This window comes from Salvelinus sp. IW2-2015, unplaced genomic scaffold, assembly GCF_002910315.2.
Source record: "Salvelinus sp. IW2-2015 unplaced genomic scaffold, ASM291031v2 Un_scaffold4156, whole genome shotgun sequence".
Taxonomy (NCBI): domain Eukaryota; kingdom Metazoa; phylum Chordata; class Actinopteri; order Salmoniformes; family Salmonidae; genus Salvelinus; species Salvelinus sp. IW2-2015.
In genome coordinates, this window is record NW_019945428.1 from 22,013 (window position 1) to 34,288 (window position 12,276).

Sequence of the window (12,276 nt, forward strand, 5' to 3'; positions counted from 1 at the left end):
GCAACAAGATACAGGCAGACAGAGATACAGCAGTCAGACACAAGATACAGGCAGACAGAATACAGCAGACAAAGATACAGGCAGACAGAGGATACAGGCAGACAGATACAGGCAGACAGACACCCAGAAAGACAGAGATACAGGCAGACAGAAACAGAAAGACAGAGAAACAAGCAGACAGAACACAGGCAGACAGATATACAGAAAGACAGAGATACAGGCAGACAGAAAACAGGCAGACAGATGTACAAAGATACAGGCAGACAGAAACAGAAATTACAAGATACAGGCAGACAGAAAACAGGCAGACAGAGATACAGAACAGAATACAGGCAGACAGAAACAGGCAGACAGAGATACAGGCAGACAGAAACAGGCAGACATAGATACAGGCAGACAAACAGGCAGACAGAAACAGAAAGACAGAGATACAGGCAGACAGAAACAGGCAAACAGATATACAGGAAGACAATATACAGAAAGACAGAATACACAGACAGAAGACTAAAAAGACACATAACAGAAACAGGCAGACCAGTATACAGAAAGACAGATATACAGGCAGACAGACACAGCAGACAGAAACAGAAGAACAGAGATACAGGCAGACAGAAACAGGCAGACAGAAACAGGCAGACAGAAACAGGCAGACAGAAACAGGCAGACAGAAACAGGCAGACAGAAAACAGAAAGACAGATATACAGAAAGACAGACATACAGGCAGACAGGAACAGAAAGGACAGAATACAGGCAGACAGAAACAGGCAGACAGAAACAGGCAGACAGAAACAGGCAGACAGAAACAGAAAGACAGATATACAGAAAGACAGACATACAGAAACAGGCAGACAGAAACAGGCAGACAGAAACAGGCAGACAGAAACAGAAAGACAGATATACAGAAGACAGACATACAGGCAGACAGGAACAGCAGACAGAAACAGGCAGACAGAAACAGAAAGACGAAACAGAAAGACAGATATAAGAACATACAGAAAGACAGACATACAGGCAGACAGGAACAGAAAGACAGATATACAGAAAGACAGACATACAGGCAGACAGAAACAGGCAGACAGGAAACAGGCAGACAGAAACAGAAAGACAGATATACAGAAAGACAGACATACAGGCAGACAGGAACAGGCAGACAGAAACAGGCAGACAGAAACAGAAAGACAGAAACAGAAAGACAGACATACAGGCAGACAGGAACAGGCAGACAGATATACAGAAAGACAGACATACAGGCAGACAGAAACAGGCAGACAGAAACAGGCAGACAGAAACAGGCAGACAGGAAACAGGCAGACAGAAACAGGCAGACAGAAACAGGCAGACAGAAACAGGCAGACAGATATACAGAAAGACAGACATACAGGCAGACAGGAACAGAAAGACAGATATACAGGCAGACAGAAACAGAAAGACAGATATACAGGCAGACAGGAACAGAAAGACAGAATATCAGGCAGACAGAAACAGCGACGATATACAGAAAGACAGAATATACACGGCAGACAGAAACAGAACATGACAGATATTACAGGCAGACAGAAGAAGAAGAACAGAAAGACAGATATACAGAAAGACAGACATACAGCAGACAGGAACAGAAAAGACAATTACAGGCAGACAGGAACAGAAAGACAATATACAGGCAGAAGAACACAGAAAGACAGATATCAGGCAGACAAACAGAAGACAGAATATACAGAAAGACAAACTACACGGCAGACAGAAACAGGCAGACATGAACAGAAAGACAGACTAGGAAAACACATCAAGAGCTCTGCCTAGAAACCTAGGTCGCATTCCCAACAGAACCCTATTGCCTCAACTGCCCACCCATTTCCTATTTACACTACTTTTGACCAGGGCCCTTCTCAAAAGCGTTTTAGTTAGGATTAGAGTTTGCCATTGGCCACGCCCTCCTTTCCAGAAAGGGTCTTGCTGTTTGCTTTTTCTCAGAGACCAGGGAGCTCTGTGTCTAACTGTCTCAACCACTAGAGATGATTCATCACTCACTCATCCACTCACTTCACTCACTCACTCGACTCAACTCACTCACCTCACTATGCACTCACTCAGCTCAGCTCATTCGCTCACTCACTCACTCATATCGTCACTGTCACTCACTCGACTTAGTTTGACACTCAGCCTACAAACTCATCCTCAATGCACTCCACCCAGTTCAAATCAGTTACATGCACCCTCACTCATCGTTGTCCCAACGGTTCCTATTCCTCCCCATCACTCCACTTCACTCACTCACTCACTCATCACTTCACTCACATCAATAACCACAGCCATACTTTCAAAATCATGCTCACCAGCTCACTGTCACAAATGGTTCATCTCAGACAACAACTTCTCAACTACTTGGACGTGGCCCAACACCATAGTCCTTACCTCCATTCTATAGAACACTTTTCTTGGGCCAGACTTGGAACATACGCTTGTCTCGAGAAAGGAGGCTACCAAACTTCTACTCCCATTCTCTACATACCAGCTTCCGTTCAGAGGAGTGCCAATCACCCCAACTTAGGTGGGCGGTTTCTGTCACAGTCCTCCTATCTCCCTACAATATCTTTGACCTCAAGTTAATTCATTGAAGCAATGCTACCTACATTATCTCAATTGAGTCTTATACTGCATCTATCTTCTCGACCCTCATCTGCGAATCTTTTCGATGGAAGACTAATACATAAAACGCTGATACAAATCTATTCTCTCTCTTTATCTTACTTCTGCTAACTCACATTTCCTTAATAATGCATCTGTTCTGTCTCCGATTCCTTCATCTCTCTCTCTCCTCTCGTACCTAAGATCACGGACTTTTTACTAGATTAAATGTCTTTCATCTTTGGTCTACTGTCTGTATCTCTGTCTTTCTGTTTCTGTCTGCCTGTTTCTGTCTGCCTGTATCTCTGTCTGCCTGTATATCTGACTGCCTGTATCTCTGTCTGCCTGTATCTCTGTCTGCCTGTATCTCTGACAGCCTTTCAGAAACTACATATGAACCCACTACACTTTCATCAACTCTGTGTTGATCTAGAAAACCCCTTAAAATACAGTTCAGGTTCAACAACTAAAAACCTCAGTTTTTAATTTGGTTTTGAAACTTTGTATAAATCAAGATCGTCCCTAATTTCCAAACAAATTATGTGACAAATACTGGTTTCTATTATGTGACAAATACTGGGGCGGCAGGTAGTGGTTAGAGCGTTGGGCCAGTAACCGAAAGGTTGCTGAATCGAATCCCTGAGCTGACAAGGTAAAAAATCTGTCGTTCTGCCCGTGAACAAGGCGGTTAACCCACTGTTCCTCGGGAGGGAGGCCGTCATTGTAAATAACAATTTGCTGTTAAATGACTTGCCTAGTAAAATAAAGGTTCATTTCTATTCGCAAGAGGAAGTTGTCATCTGAGCATGGACTCTCTCAGAGCTGTGGAATGACTTTGTGTGGTTGTTCCTGGTATCAGTCCAACAAGCTCCATCATTTCCAGAGTCACTCATATAAACACATTAGTCCTCTAAWCTAATGGAGTATGTATAGGGACTTAGATGGTCTCCACTCTGAGCCACTTCTCTGGTTCCAGAGAAGTGAGTCATTCCTGGTTCCCATCAACTAGAGTCATTTCAATTAAACTAAATCCACATCCCAGACCACTATCAACTCTGTGTTGAGGATTTCATGACAGTTGGTTAAAACCAGTCGAATGTCAGTCTGTTATTAATAAAATCTGATGGGCTATGACACGGCCAGTTGTGAAACGGCATGCTAGTTAGCGGCGGAGCGCGCCAGTCGCGTATCAATAGGTGACGTCACTCGCTCTGAGACCTTGAAGTAGTTGTTTCCCCTTTGCTCTGCGAGGACCGCAGCTTTTGTGGAGCGACAGGTAACGATGCTTCAAGGGTGACTGTTGTCGATGTGTTCAGAGGGTCCCTGGTTCGAGCACAGGGTGGGTGGGGCGAGGAGAGGGACAGAGACATAGCTTAAAACGTATTATAAACCGGGTGGTTTGAGCCCCGAATGCTGATTGGCAGTGTGGAGTAGTGCTACTCTATTGGACTCTACTCTGACACACAATGTTCTATCTGTCTGCCTGTCTGTCCGGTCATCTGTAGCTGTGTAATGTGATGCTGCCAGATACCACATTTGTGCTCATAGATATGATATTTAAAGAGGCCAGTCATTAGGATGGCTCCATCTAGCACAGTGTCCCGTGCTCGTTCAACTCTAGGTTAGCATCCCGAACGCCACCCTATCCCTGATATGAGCCCATAGAGCTCTGGTCTAAAGTAGTGCACTATGTAGGGAATAGGGTTCCATAGGGCTCTGGTCTAAAGTAGTGCACTATATAGGGAATAGGGTGCCATAGAGCTCTGGTCTAAAGGTAGTGCACTATTAATAGGGAATAGGGTTCACTAGAGCTCTGGTCAAAAGTAAGTGCACTATATAGGGAATAGTTGCCATAGGCTCTGGTCTTACAAGTAGTGCACTATAATAGGGAATAAGGGTTCATAGAAGCTCTGTCAAAAGTAGTGCACTTATATACGGGAATAGGGCTTCTGGTCCTAAAGTGCTGCCCTTATATAGGGGAATAGGGCTCTGGTCTAAAGTAGTCACTATTATAGGCGAATAGGGCTTCTGGTCTAAAGTAGTGAACTTATATAGGATAGGGCCTCTGGTTTAAAGTAGTGACTATATAGGGAATAGGGCTCTCTGGTCTAAAGTAGTGGCCTATACAGGAATAGAGGGCGCTGTTCAAGTAGTGCACTTTATACGGGAATTAGGGTCTGCCATTTGGGATGGCGACACGTAGGTTTAACAACCTCGTTGAAAAAATAGACACAATGTCAAATGACTATCTCGTTACACACAGAGTAAAGGGAAGTAGTTGTTCGTCCTAGCGATCATCTGAAAAATACAAGATCTGACTAGCGTAAATACAAGAATTGATTAGCATCCGTTATGTTACACATAACACAGATGATTGAAATTACCACAATTGAAGGTTAAACAACTAAACATTGATATATACCAGATCCATAGCGTACTAACATAAACACACGATCTGATCTAGTTAATAAATCATAACACAGATCTGAGTATAGGTAACAACAACAGATCTGATCTAGGTTAATAACATAACACCAGCATTCTGATCCTGGTCTAACATAACATACACAGATCTTGATCTAGGTTAAATAACATAACCAGATTGATCTAGGTTAATACGACTAAACACAGATCTGATCTAGGTGTTAACAAAAACATTCTGATCTAGGTTAACACATAACACGATCTATCTTAGGTTAATAACATATACACAGATTGATCTAGGTTAAAACATAACAGATCTGAATCTAGGTTAAAACATAACACAGATCTGGATCTAGGTTAAAACATACACAAATCTGATCTAGGTTAACAACATAACACAGATCTGATCTAGGTTAAACATACACAAGATTTGATCTAGGTTAACAACATAACACAGTCTGATCTAGGTTAACAACATAACCAATCTGACTAGTTAAACATAACACAGATCTGATCTAGGTTAACAACATAACACAATCTGATCTAGGTTAACAACATAACACAGATTATCCTTAGGTTTCAACAAACAGAACAAATATTCTGATCTAGGTTAACAACATAACACAGATCTTAAATGGAAGAAGTTTGGGACCAGCAAGACTTCCTAGAGCTGGCCACCCGTCCAAACTGAGCAATCGGGGAAGAAGGGCCTTGGTCAAGGAGGTGACCAAGAACCCGATGGTCAATCTGACAGAGCTCCAGAGTTCTAGAAGGACAACCATCTCTGCAGCACTAACCAATCCGGCCTTTATGATAGAGTGGCCAGAAGGAAGCCACTCCTCAGTAAAAGGCACACGACAGCCCGTTTTGAGTTTGCCAAAAGACACCTAAAGGACTCTCAGACCATGAGAAACAAGATTCTCCGGTCTGATGAAACCAAGATTGAACTCTTTGGCCTGAATGCCAAGCAACACATCTGGAGTAAACCTGGCACCATCCCTACGGTGAAGCATGGTGTTGGCAGCATCATGCTGTGGGTATATTTTTCAGCGGCAGGGACTGGGAGACTAGTCAGGATCGAGGGAAATATGAACGGAGTAAAGTACAGAGAGATCCTTGATGAAAACCTGCTCCAGAGCACTCAGGACCTCAAACTGGGGTGAAGATTCACCTTCCAACAGGACAACGATCCTAAGCACACATACAAGACAATGCAGGAGTGGCTTCGGGACAAGTCTCTGAATGTCCTTGAGTGGCCCAGCCAGAACCCGGACTTGAATGCGATCATCTCCAGAGAGACCTGAAAATAGCTGTGCAGCGACGCTCCCCATCCAACGGGACAGAGCTTGAGAGGATCTGCAGAGAAGAATGGGAGAAACCCCTCAAATACAGGTGTGCCAAGCTGGTAGTGTCATACCCAAGAAGACTCAGGCTGTAATCGCTGCCAAAGGTGCTTCAACAAAGTACTGAGTAAAGGGTCTGAATCCTACTACCATAACCCGTTCAAAGGAACCTAAATCTGTTGGCCTGGCACCTCCTACCATAACCCGTTCAAAGTAACCTAAATCTGTTGGCCTGGCACCTCCTACCATAACCCGTTCAAAGGAACCTAAATCTGTTGGCCTGGCACCTCCTACCATAACCCGTCCAAAGGAACCTAAATCTGTTGGCCTGGCACCTACTACCATAACCCGTTCAATGGAACCTAAATCTGTTGGCCTGGCACCTCCTACCATAACCCATTAAATGGAACCTAAATCTCTTGTCTTGCCCGTTCACCCTCTGAATGGCACACACACACAATCCATGTCTCAATTGTCTCAAGGCTTAAAAATCCTTCTATAACCCGTCTCATCCCCTTCATCTACACTGATTGAAGTGGATTTAACAAGTGACATCAATAAGGGATCATAGCTTTCACCTGTATTCACCTGGTCGTGTTATTGAAAGAGCAGGTGTTCGTAATGGAAAGGGGGGGGGAGCTCAATATTAATAAGGTGTTCTTAATGTTTTGTACACTCAGTGAAAAACCCAGCAGCGTTGCAGTTCTATATATATTTATTTCCAATTTTCATTGTTGGATATGAAAGACTGTAAAAAAACACCAGGAAATCAGCTCCAAGTGATTTGAATCTAATCAATATATTCTAAACGTATTCCCATGCCTAATAGAGAGACACGTGATCATATACAAACGTCAGCAAGGTTGAAATGATTCCGTTTTTAGTCAAATAGTATATCTGTTTGGGCATCTTGTGGTCAATATGGACGCGCGAGTTGGATCAAGTTGATGATCTCTGCAATACAGCATGTCTGATCGCTAATCTTTAGGTGTATAGGCTTACGAAAGTGTTTGCTTGTGTCTGTCGGGAGTGATGCGCTATCACGCTTGCTAAATAAATACCGGAGGAAAGTGGAGAACATGCTTTGAGTTGTGTGCGTTGTCTGTTGTGCCCCACCCGCAAAACCTGCGATTTCTGTTAATCTGAGCCTGTAGAAGCAATCCGATGTGAAGGAGAGAAATTGAGAATTAGTTGACAAATCATGAGGCAAAAAAACAGCACTTTGTCCCTCTTTTTGACGTTTTGCTTAGATATATATATTTGTATTAAACTAAATCAAAAGTTGTGTGGCCCAGATTGAATATTGCTGTCCGCTGTGGCAAAGGTTTCCGGTGTCCTGGCTGGCTGACCTCGGAGTCGATATGAACTCCGCTGTTCACCAATCAGTAAAAACGCTCTGACAAGCTTGTATCACGTCAAGTGGGCCCATGTTACTGCTCTGCCATAGAGACCGAGACAATTTATGAAATATCCGGACAACGTGGGATGAATATGCCAGTGGTGGTGTTGATGACAGTCTCATCAAAGGGAGAGGAAAACATGAACCTGGAGTGACGTAGACTACACCTGGTGACAACATGGATGTGTAGATGCGTTTTGCACACTCGGAACAAACTAGTCTCTATCTTAAAAAATAAAAAACACGTAAGATTGGGTATTCTACAGTGTTGTGTTTGTGACAGGCTATATAGCAAGGCTTGCCACGGCTATCAGAGTCAGAGGATGGGGATTTGGCTGCGTTCCAAACAAGACAAGTCCCCGGCGGCCACGTAACGGTGTGGGCAAAACGTTTGTAGTTTACCAAAATGCGCCGCACAATAGTCTAACATCTTCCGACTCCCAACAGAAACAGAGATATCAGACTGATGCGAAAACCTTTTAAATGACCTTAAGGGATGTTCAGTTCAGTTGCCAAAAATGTTCAGTTAACATAGAGCTACTTGTGGACTATAACCATATCTGTGGTTTTATAACGGCCATTTGTTGAACACTGGAAAACCGTTAAACATCTGTTCTGTCAAGCGATTCCATGTCGGATAGATCACAAGGAATGTTATCTCGGCGCCACTCATAGTGGCAGTGCTGTGTTGGAGGGAGACCGGTTGTTAACAAAGGACGGTCTAGTAGTCTTGGAAGAAGTGGGTTTAACAGTCTCTTTCTTTTCTTCTCTTGCAGCACCAACGAATCGGGAAATGTGTCTTTCTTAAAGGAGACGGTGGACAAACTGTTACAGGGGTATGATGCCGGACTTTGGAGGTACGTCTAGTTTTTTACGCGCTCATGATGGAGACAATTATAATCGTATAATATTACTATAAATATAATAATAATAATAATAATAAATACACGTAATATAATAATCTGTTGTTAATGGTTGTTTGATAATCTGATCCTACATATTTTGGTGCACAGATTGCTGTTGTCATGAGTATAGCTGTGGCGAGCATAGACATGGTGTCAGAGGTCAATATGGTAGGTAGTACAAATGCCTGTACTTACATTTTAACATTGATTGGTTTTGTTAGACTCATCATGTTTTATGTTTACATTTCAGAAGTCTCTCTTTAGCCTTCATGACAATATTGTCTGTCTTGTCATGAGGAATACAACTTTACAGGAAAGGTTGAGGTTAGAATATGTTGGCATATTTCAGACAACACTATCTATTACCTTTCTCCTGTCTTTCTTGACGTGTAAAGACAGACAGGTCAATGCGTACCCCTTAGTTATATGTACATAAAGCGCATTCGGAAAGTACTCGGACCCTTTAAGTTTTTCCACATTTTGTTACGTGACAGCCTTATTCTAAAACGTATGTCCCGCCCTGATCTGTTTCACCTGTCCTTGAGATTGTCTCTACCCCCTCCAGGTGTCTCTTATTTTCCCCAGTGTATTTATCCCTGTGTTTCCTGTCTCTCTGTGTATTTATCCCTGTGTTTCCTGTCTCTCTGTGTATTTATCCCTGTGTTTCCTGTCTCTCTGTNGTGTATTTATCCCTGTGTTTCCTGTCTCTCTGTGTATTTATCCCTGTGTTTCCTGTTTCTCTGTGTATTTATCCCTGTGTTTCCTGTTTCTCTGTGTACTTATCCCTGTGTTTCCTGTCTCTCTGTGTATTTATCCATGTGTTTCCTGTCTCTCTGTGTATTTATCCCTGTGTTTCCTGTCTCTCTGTGTATTTATCCCTGTGTTTCCTGTCTCTCTGTACCTGTGTATTTATCCCTGTGTTTCCTGTCTCTCTGTGCCAATTCGTCTTGTATGTTTAGTCACGTCAACCAGCGTGTTTTTCTCTGCACTCCTTTTGCTATTCTCCTTTTTCTAGTCCTCCTGGTTTTGACCCTTGCCTGTTTCTGGACTCTGTACCCGCCTGCCTGACCATTCTGCCTGCCTTGACCACGAGCCTGTCTGCCACTCTGTACCTCCTGGACTCTGATCTGGTTTTGCCCTTTTGTCTCTCCACGACCATTCTCTTGCCTACCCTTTTGGATTAATAAACATTGTAAGACTCCAACCATCTGCCTCCTGTGTCTGCGTCTGGGTCTCGCCTTGTGTCATGATAATGGATTAAATTCTTTGTCTCTCTCATCAATCTATACGTAATACCCCATAATGACAATGTAAAAACATGTTTTAATACATTTTTGGAACATAAAGAAAAAAATTGGAAATATCACATTTACATAAGTATTCAGACCCTTTACTCAGTACTTTGTTGAAGCACCTTTGGCAGCGATTACAGCCTCAACTCTTCTTGGGTATGATGCTACAAGTTTAGCACACCTGTATTTGGGGAGTTTCTCCAATTCTTCTCTGCAGATCCTCTCAAGCTCTGTCAGGTTGGATGGGGAGCGTTGCTGCACAGCTATTTTCAGGTCTCTCCAGAGATGTTCGATCGGGTTCAAGTCCGGCCTCTGGCTGAGCCACTCAAGGACATTCAGAGGCTTGTCCTGAAGCCACTCCTGCGTTGTCGTGGCTGTGTGTTTAGGGTCGTTGTCCTTTTGGATGGTGAACCTTTACCCCAGTCTGAAGTCCTGAGTGCTCTGGAGCAGATTTTCATCAAGGACCTCTGTACATTGATGCCACCACCATACTTCACAGTAGGGATGGTGCCAGGTTTCCTCCAGACGTGATGCTTGGCTTTCAGGACAAAGAGTTCAATCTTGGTTTCATCAGACCAGAGAATCTTTTTTCTCATGGTCTGAGAGTCTTTCGGTGCCTTTTGGCAAACTCCAAGCGGGCTGTTGTGCCTTTTACTAAGGAGTTGCTTCCTTCTGGCCACTCTACCATAAAGGCCTGATTGGTGGAATGCTGCAGAGATGGTTGTCCTTCTGGAAGGTTCTGGAGGTTAAATTTAGCTCTGTCAGAGTGACCATCGGGTTCTTGGTCACTTCCTGACCAAGGCCTTTCTCCTCCAATTGCTCAGTTTGGCCGGACGGCCAGCTCTAGGAGGAGTCTTGATGGTACCAAACTTCTTCCATTTAAGAATGATGGAGGCCACTGTGTTCTTGGGGGACCTTCAATGCTGCAGAAATGTTTTGGTACCCTTCCCCAGATCTGTGCCTCGACACAATCCTGTCTCGGAGGTCTTTGGACAATTCCTTTGACCTCATGGCTTGGTTTTTGTTCTGACATCCACTGTCAACTGTGGGACCTTATATAGACAGGTGTGTGCCTTTCCAAATCATGTCCAATCAACTAAATTTACCACAGATGGACTCCAATCAAGTTGTAGAAACATCTCAAGGATGATCAATGGAAACAACAGGATGCACCTGAGATCAATTTCGAGTCTCATAGCAAAAGGGTCTGAATACTTATGTAAATAAGGTATTTCTGTTTATTTTTAATAAATGTGCAAAATTGTCTAAACCTGCTTTTGATTTGTCATTATGGGGTACTTTGTATAGATTGATGAGGGGGAAAAAAACTATTTTAATCAATTTTAGAAAAATCCAATTTTATTTGTCACATGCGCTGAATACAACAGGTGTAGACCTTACAGTGAAATGCTTAGTTACAAGCCCCTAACCAACAATGCAGTTTTAAGAAAATACCTAAAAAAAAACAATATTACAAGTAAGAGATAAGAATAACAAATAGTTAAAAGAGCAGCAGTAAATAACAATAACGAGGCTATATACATGTCAYGCGGGACTAGGTGGGTGAAGGAATCAGACGCAGATAGAGATCCACTTGRAAAAAATATTCCTTTTACTAAAAAAATGATAAGCCCAAACATCCAGGGCGCAGAGAACAACTTGATTACCCAAAACACAGGGTACCAAGTAAATAGAAAAAAGAATACATCTCTACCTAAAACACACACACGTAACATAAAGACAATCCCGCACAAAACAAGGTCCGGGTCTACCTACTAAATATAGGGAAGCTCATTTAAGAAAACAACAGAAACACAGTGAAACTAATAAGCACAAAACAAACAGACAAACGAAAAAGGGATCGGTGGCGGCTAGTAGGACTGCGACGACGACCGCCGAGCACCGCCCGGACAGGCAGGGGAGACAACTTCGGCGGAAGTCGTGACAGGGCACCGAGAGTAGATAGTGTGGCTTGGGGCGGCCCGTCCAGGAGTCCAGGTTCCAGTTGCAGAGGGAGGTGTTTAGTCCCAGGGTCCTTAGCTTGGTGATGAGCTTTGAGGGCACTATGGTGTTGAACACTGAACTGTAGTCAATGAACAGCATTCTCACATAGGTATTCCTATTGTCCAGGTGTGAAAAGGCAGTGTGGAGTGCAATAGAGATTGTATCATCTGTGGATCTGTAAGGCTGTAACATAACACAATGTGGAAAAATCAAGGGGTCACAATACTCCGAATGCACTGTACATGGCCAGCATACCAGCAGGTCCAATGTTCTGTTCCCCTTA

The 12,276-nt window shown here is 43.2% G+C and overlaps 1 long non-coding RNA gene across 1 annotated transcript in view; it reads left to right on the forward strand.

The window, feature by feature from the left end:
- LOC139026226 (uncharacterized) overlaps positions 1–9,881 on the forward strand; it is a 22,659-nt gene extending 12,778 nt beyond the window's left edge. Inside the window, exons 2-4 of the long non-coding RNA XR_011477979.1 lie at positions 8,569–8,649; positions 8,806–8,865; positions 9,713–9,881. This is a non-coding gene — a long non-coding RNA (uncharacterized lncRNA). The remainder of the gene's footprint in view (positions 1–8,568; positions 8,650–8,805; positions 8,866–9,712) is intronic.
- The last annotated feature ends 2,395 nt before the right edge of the window (positions 9,882–12,276 follow it).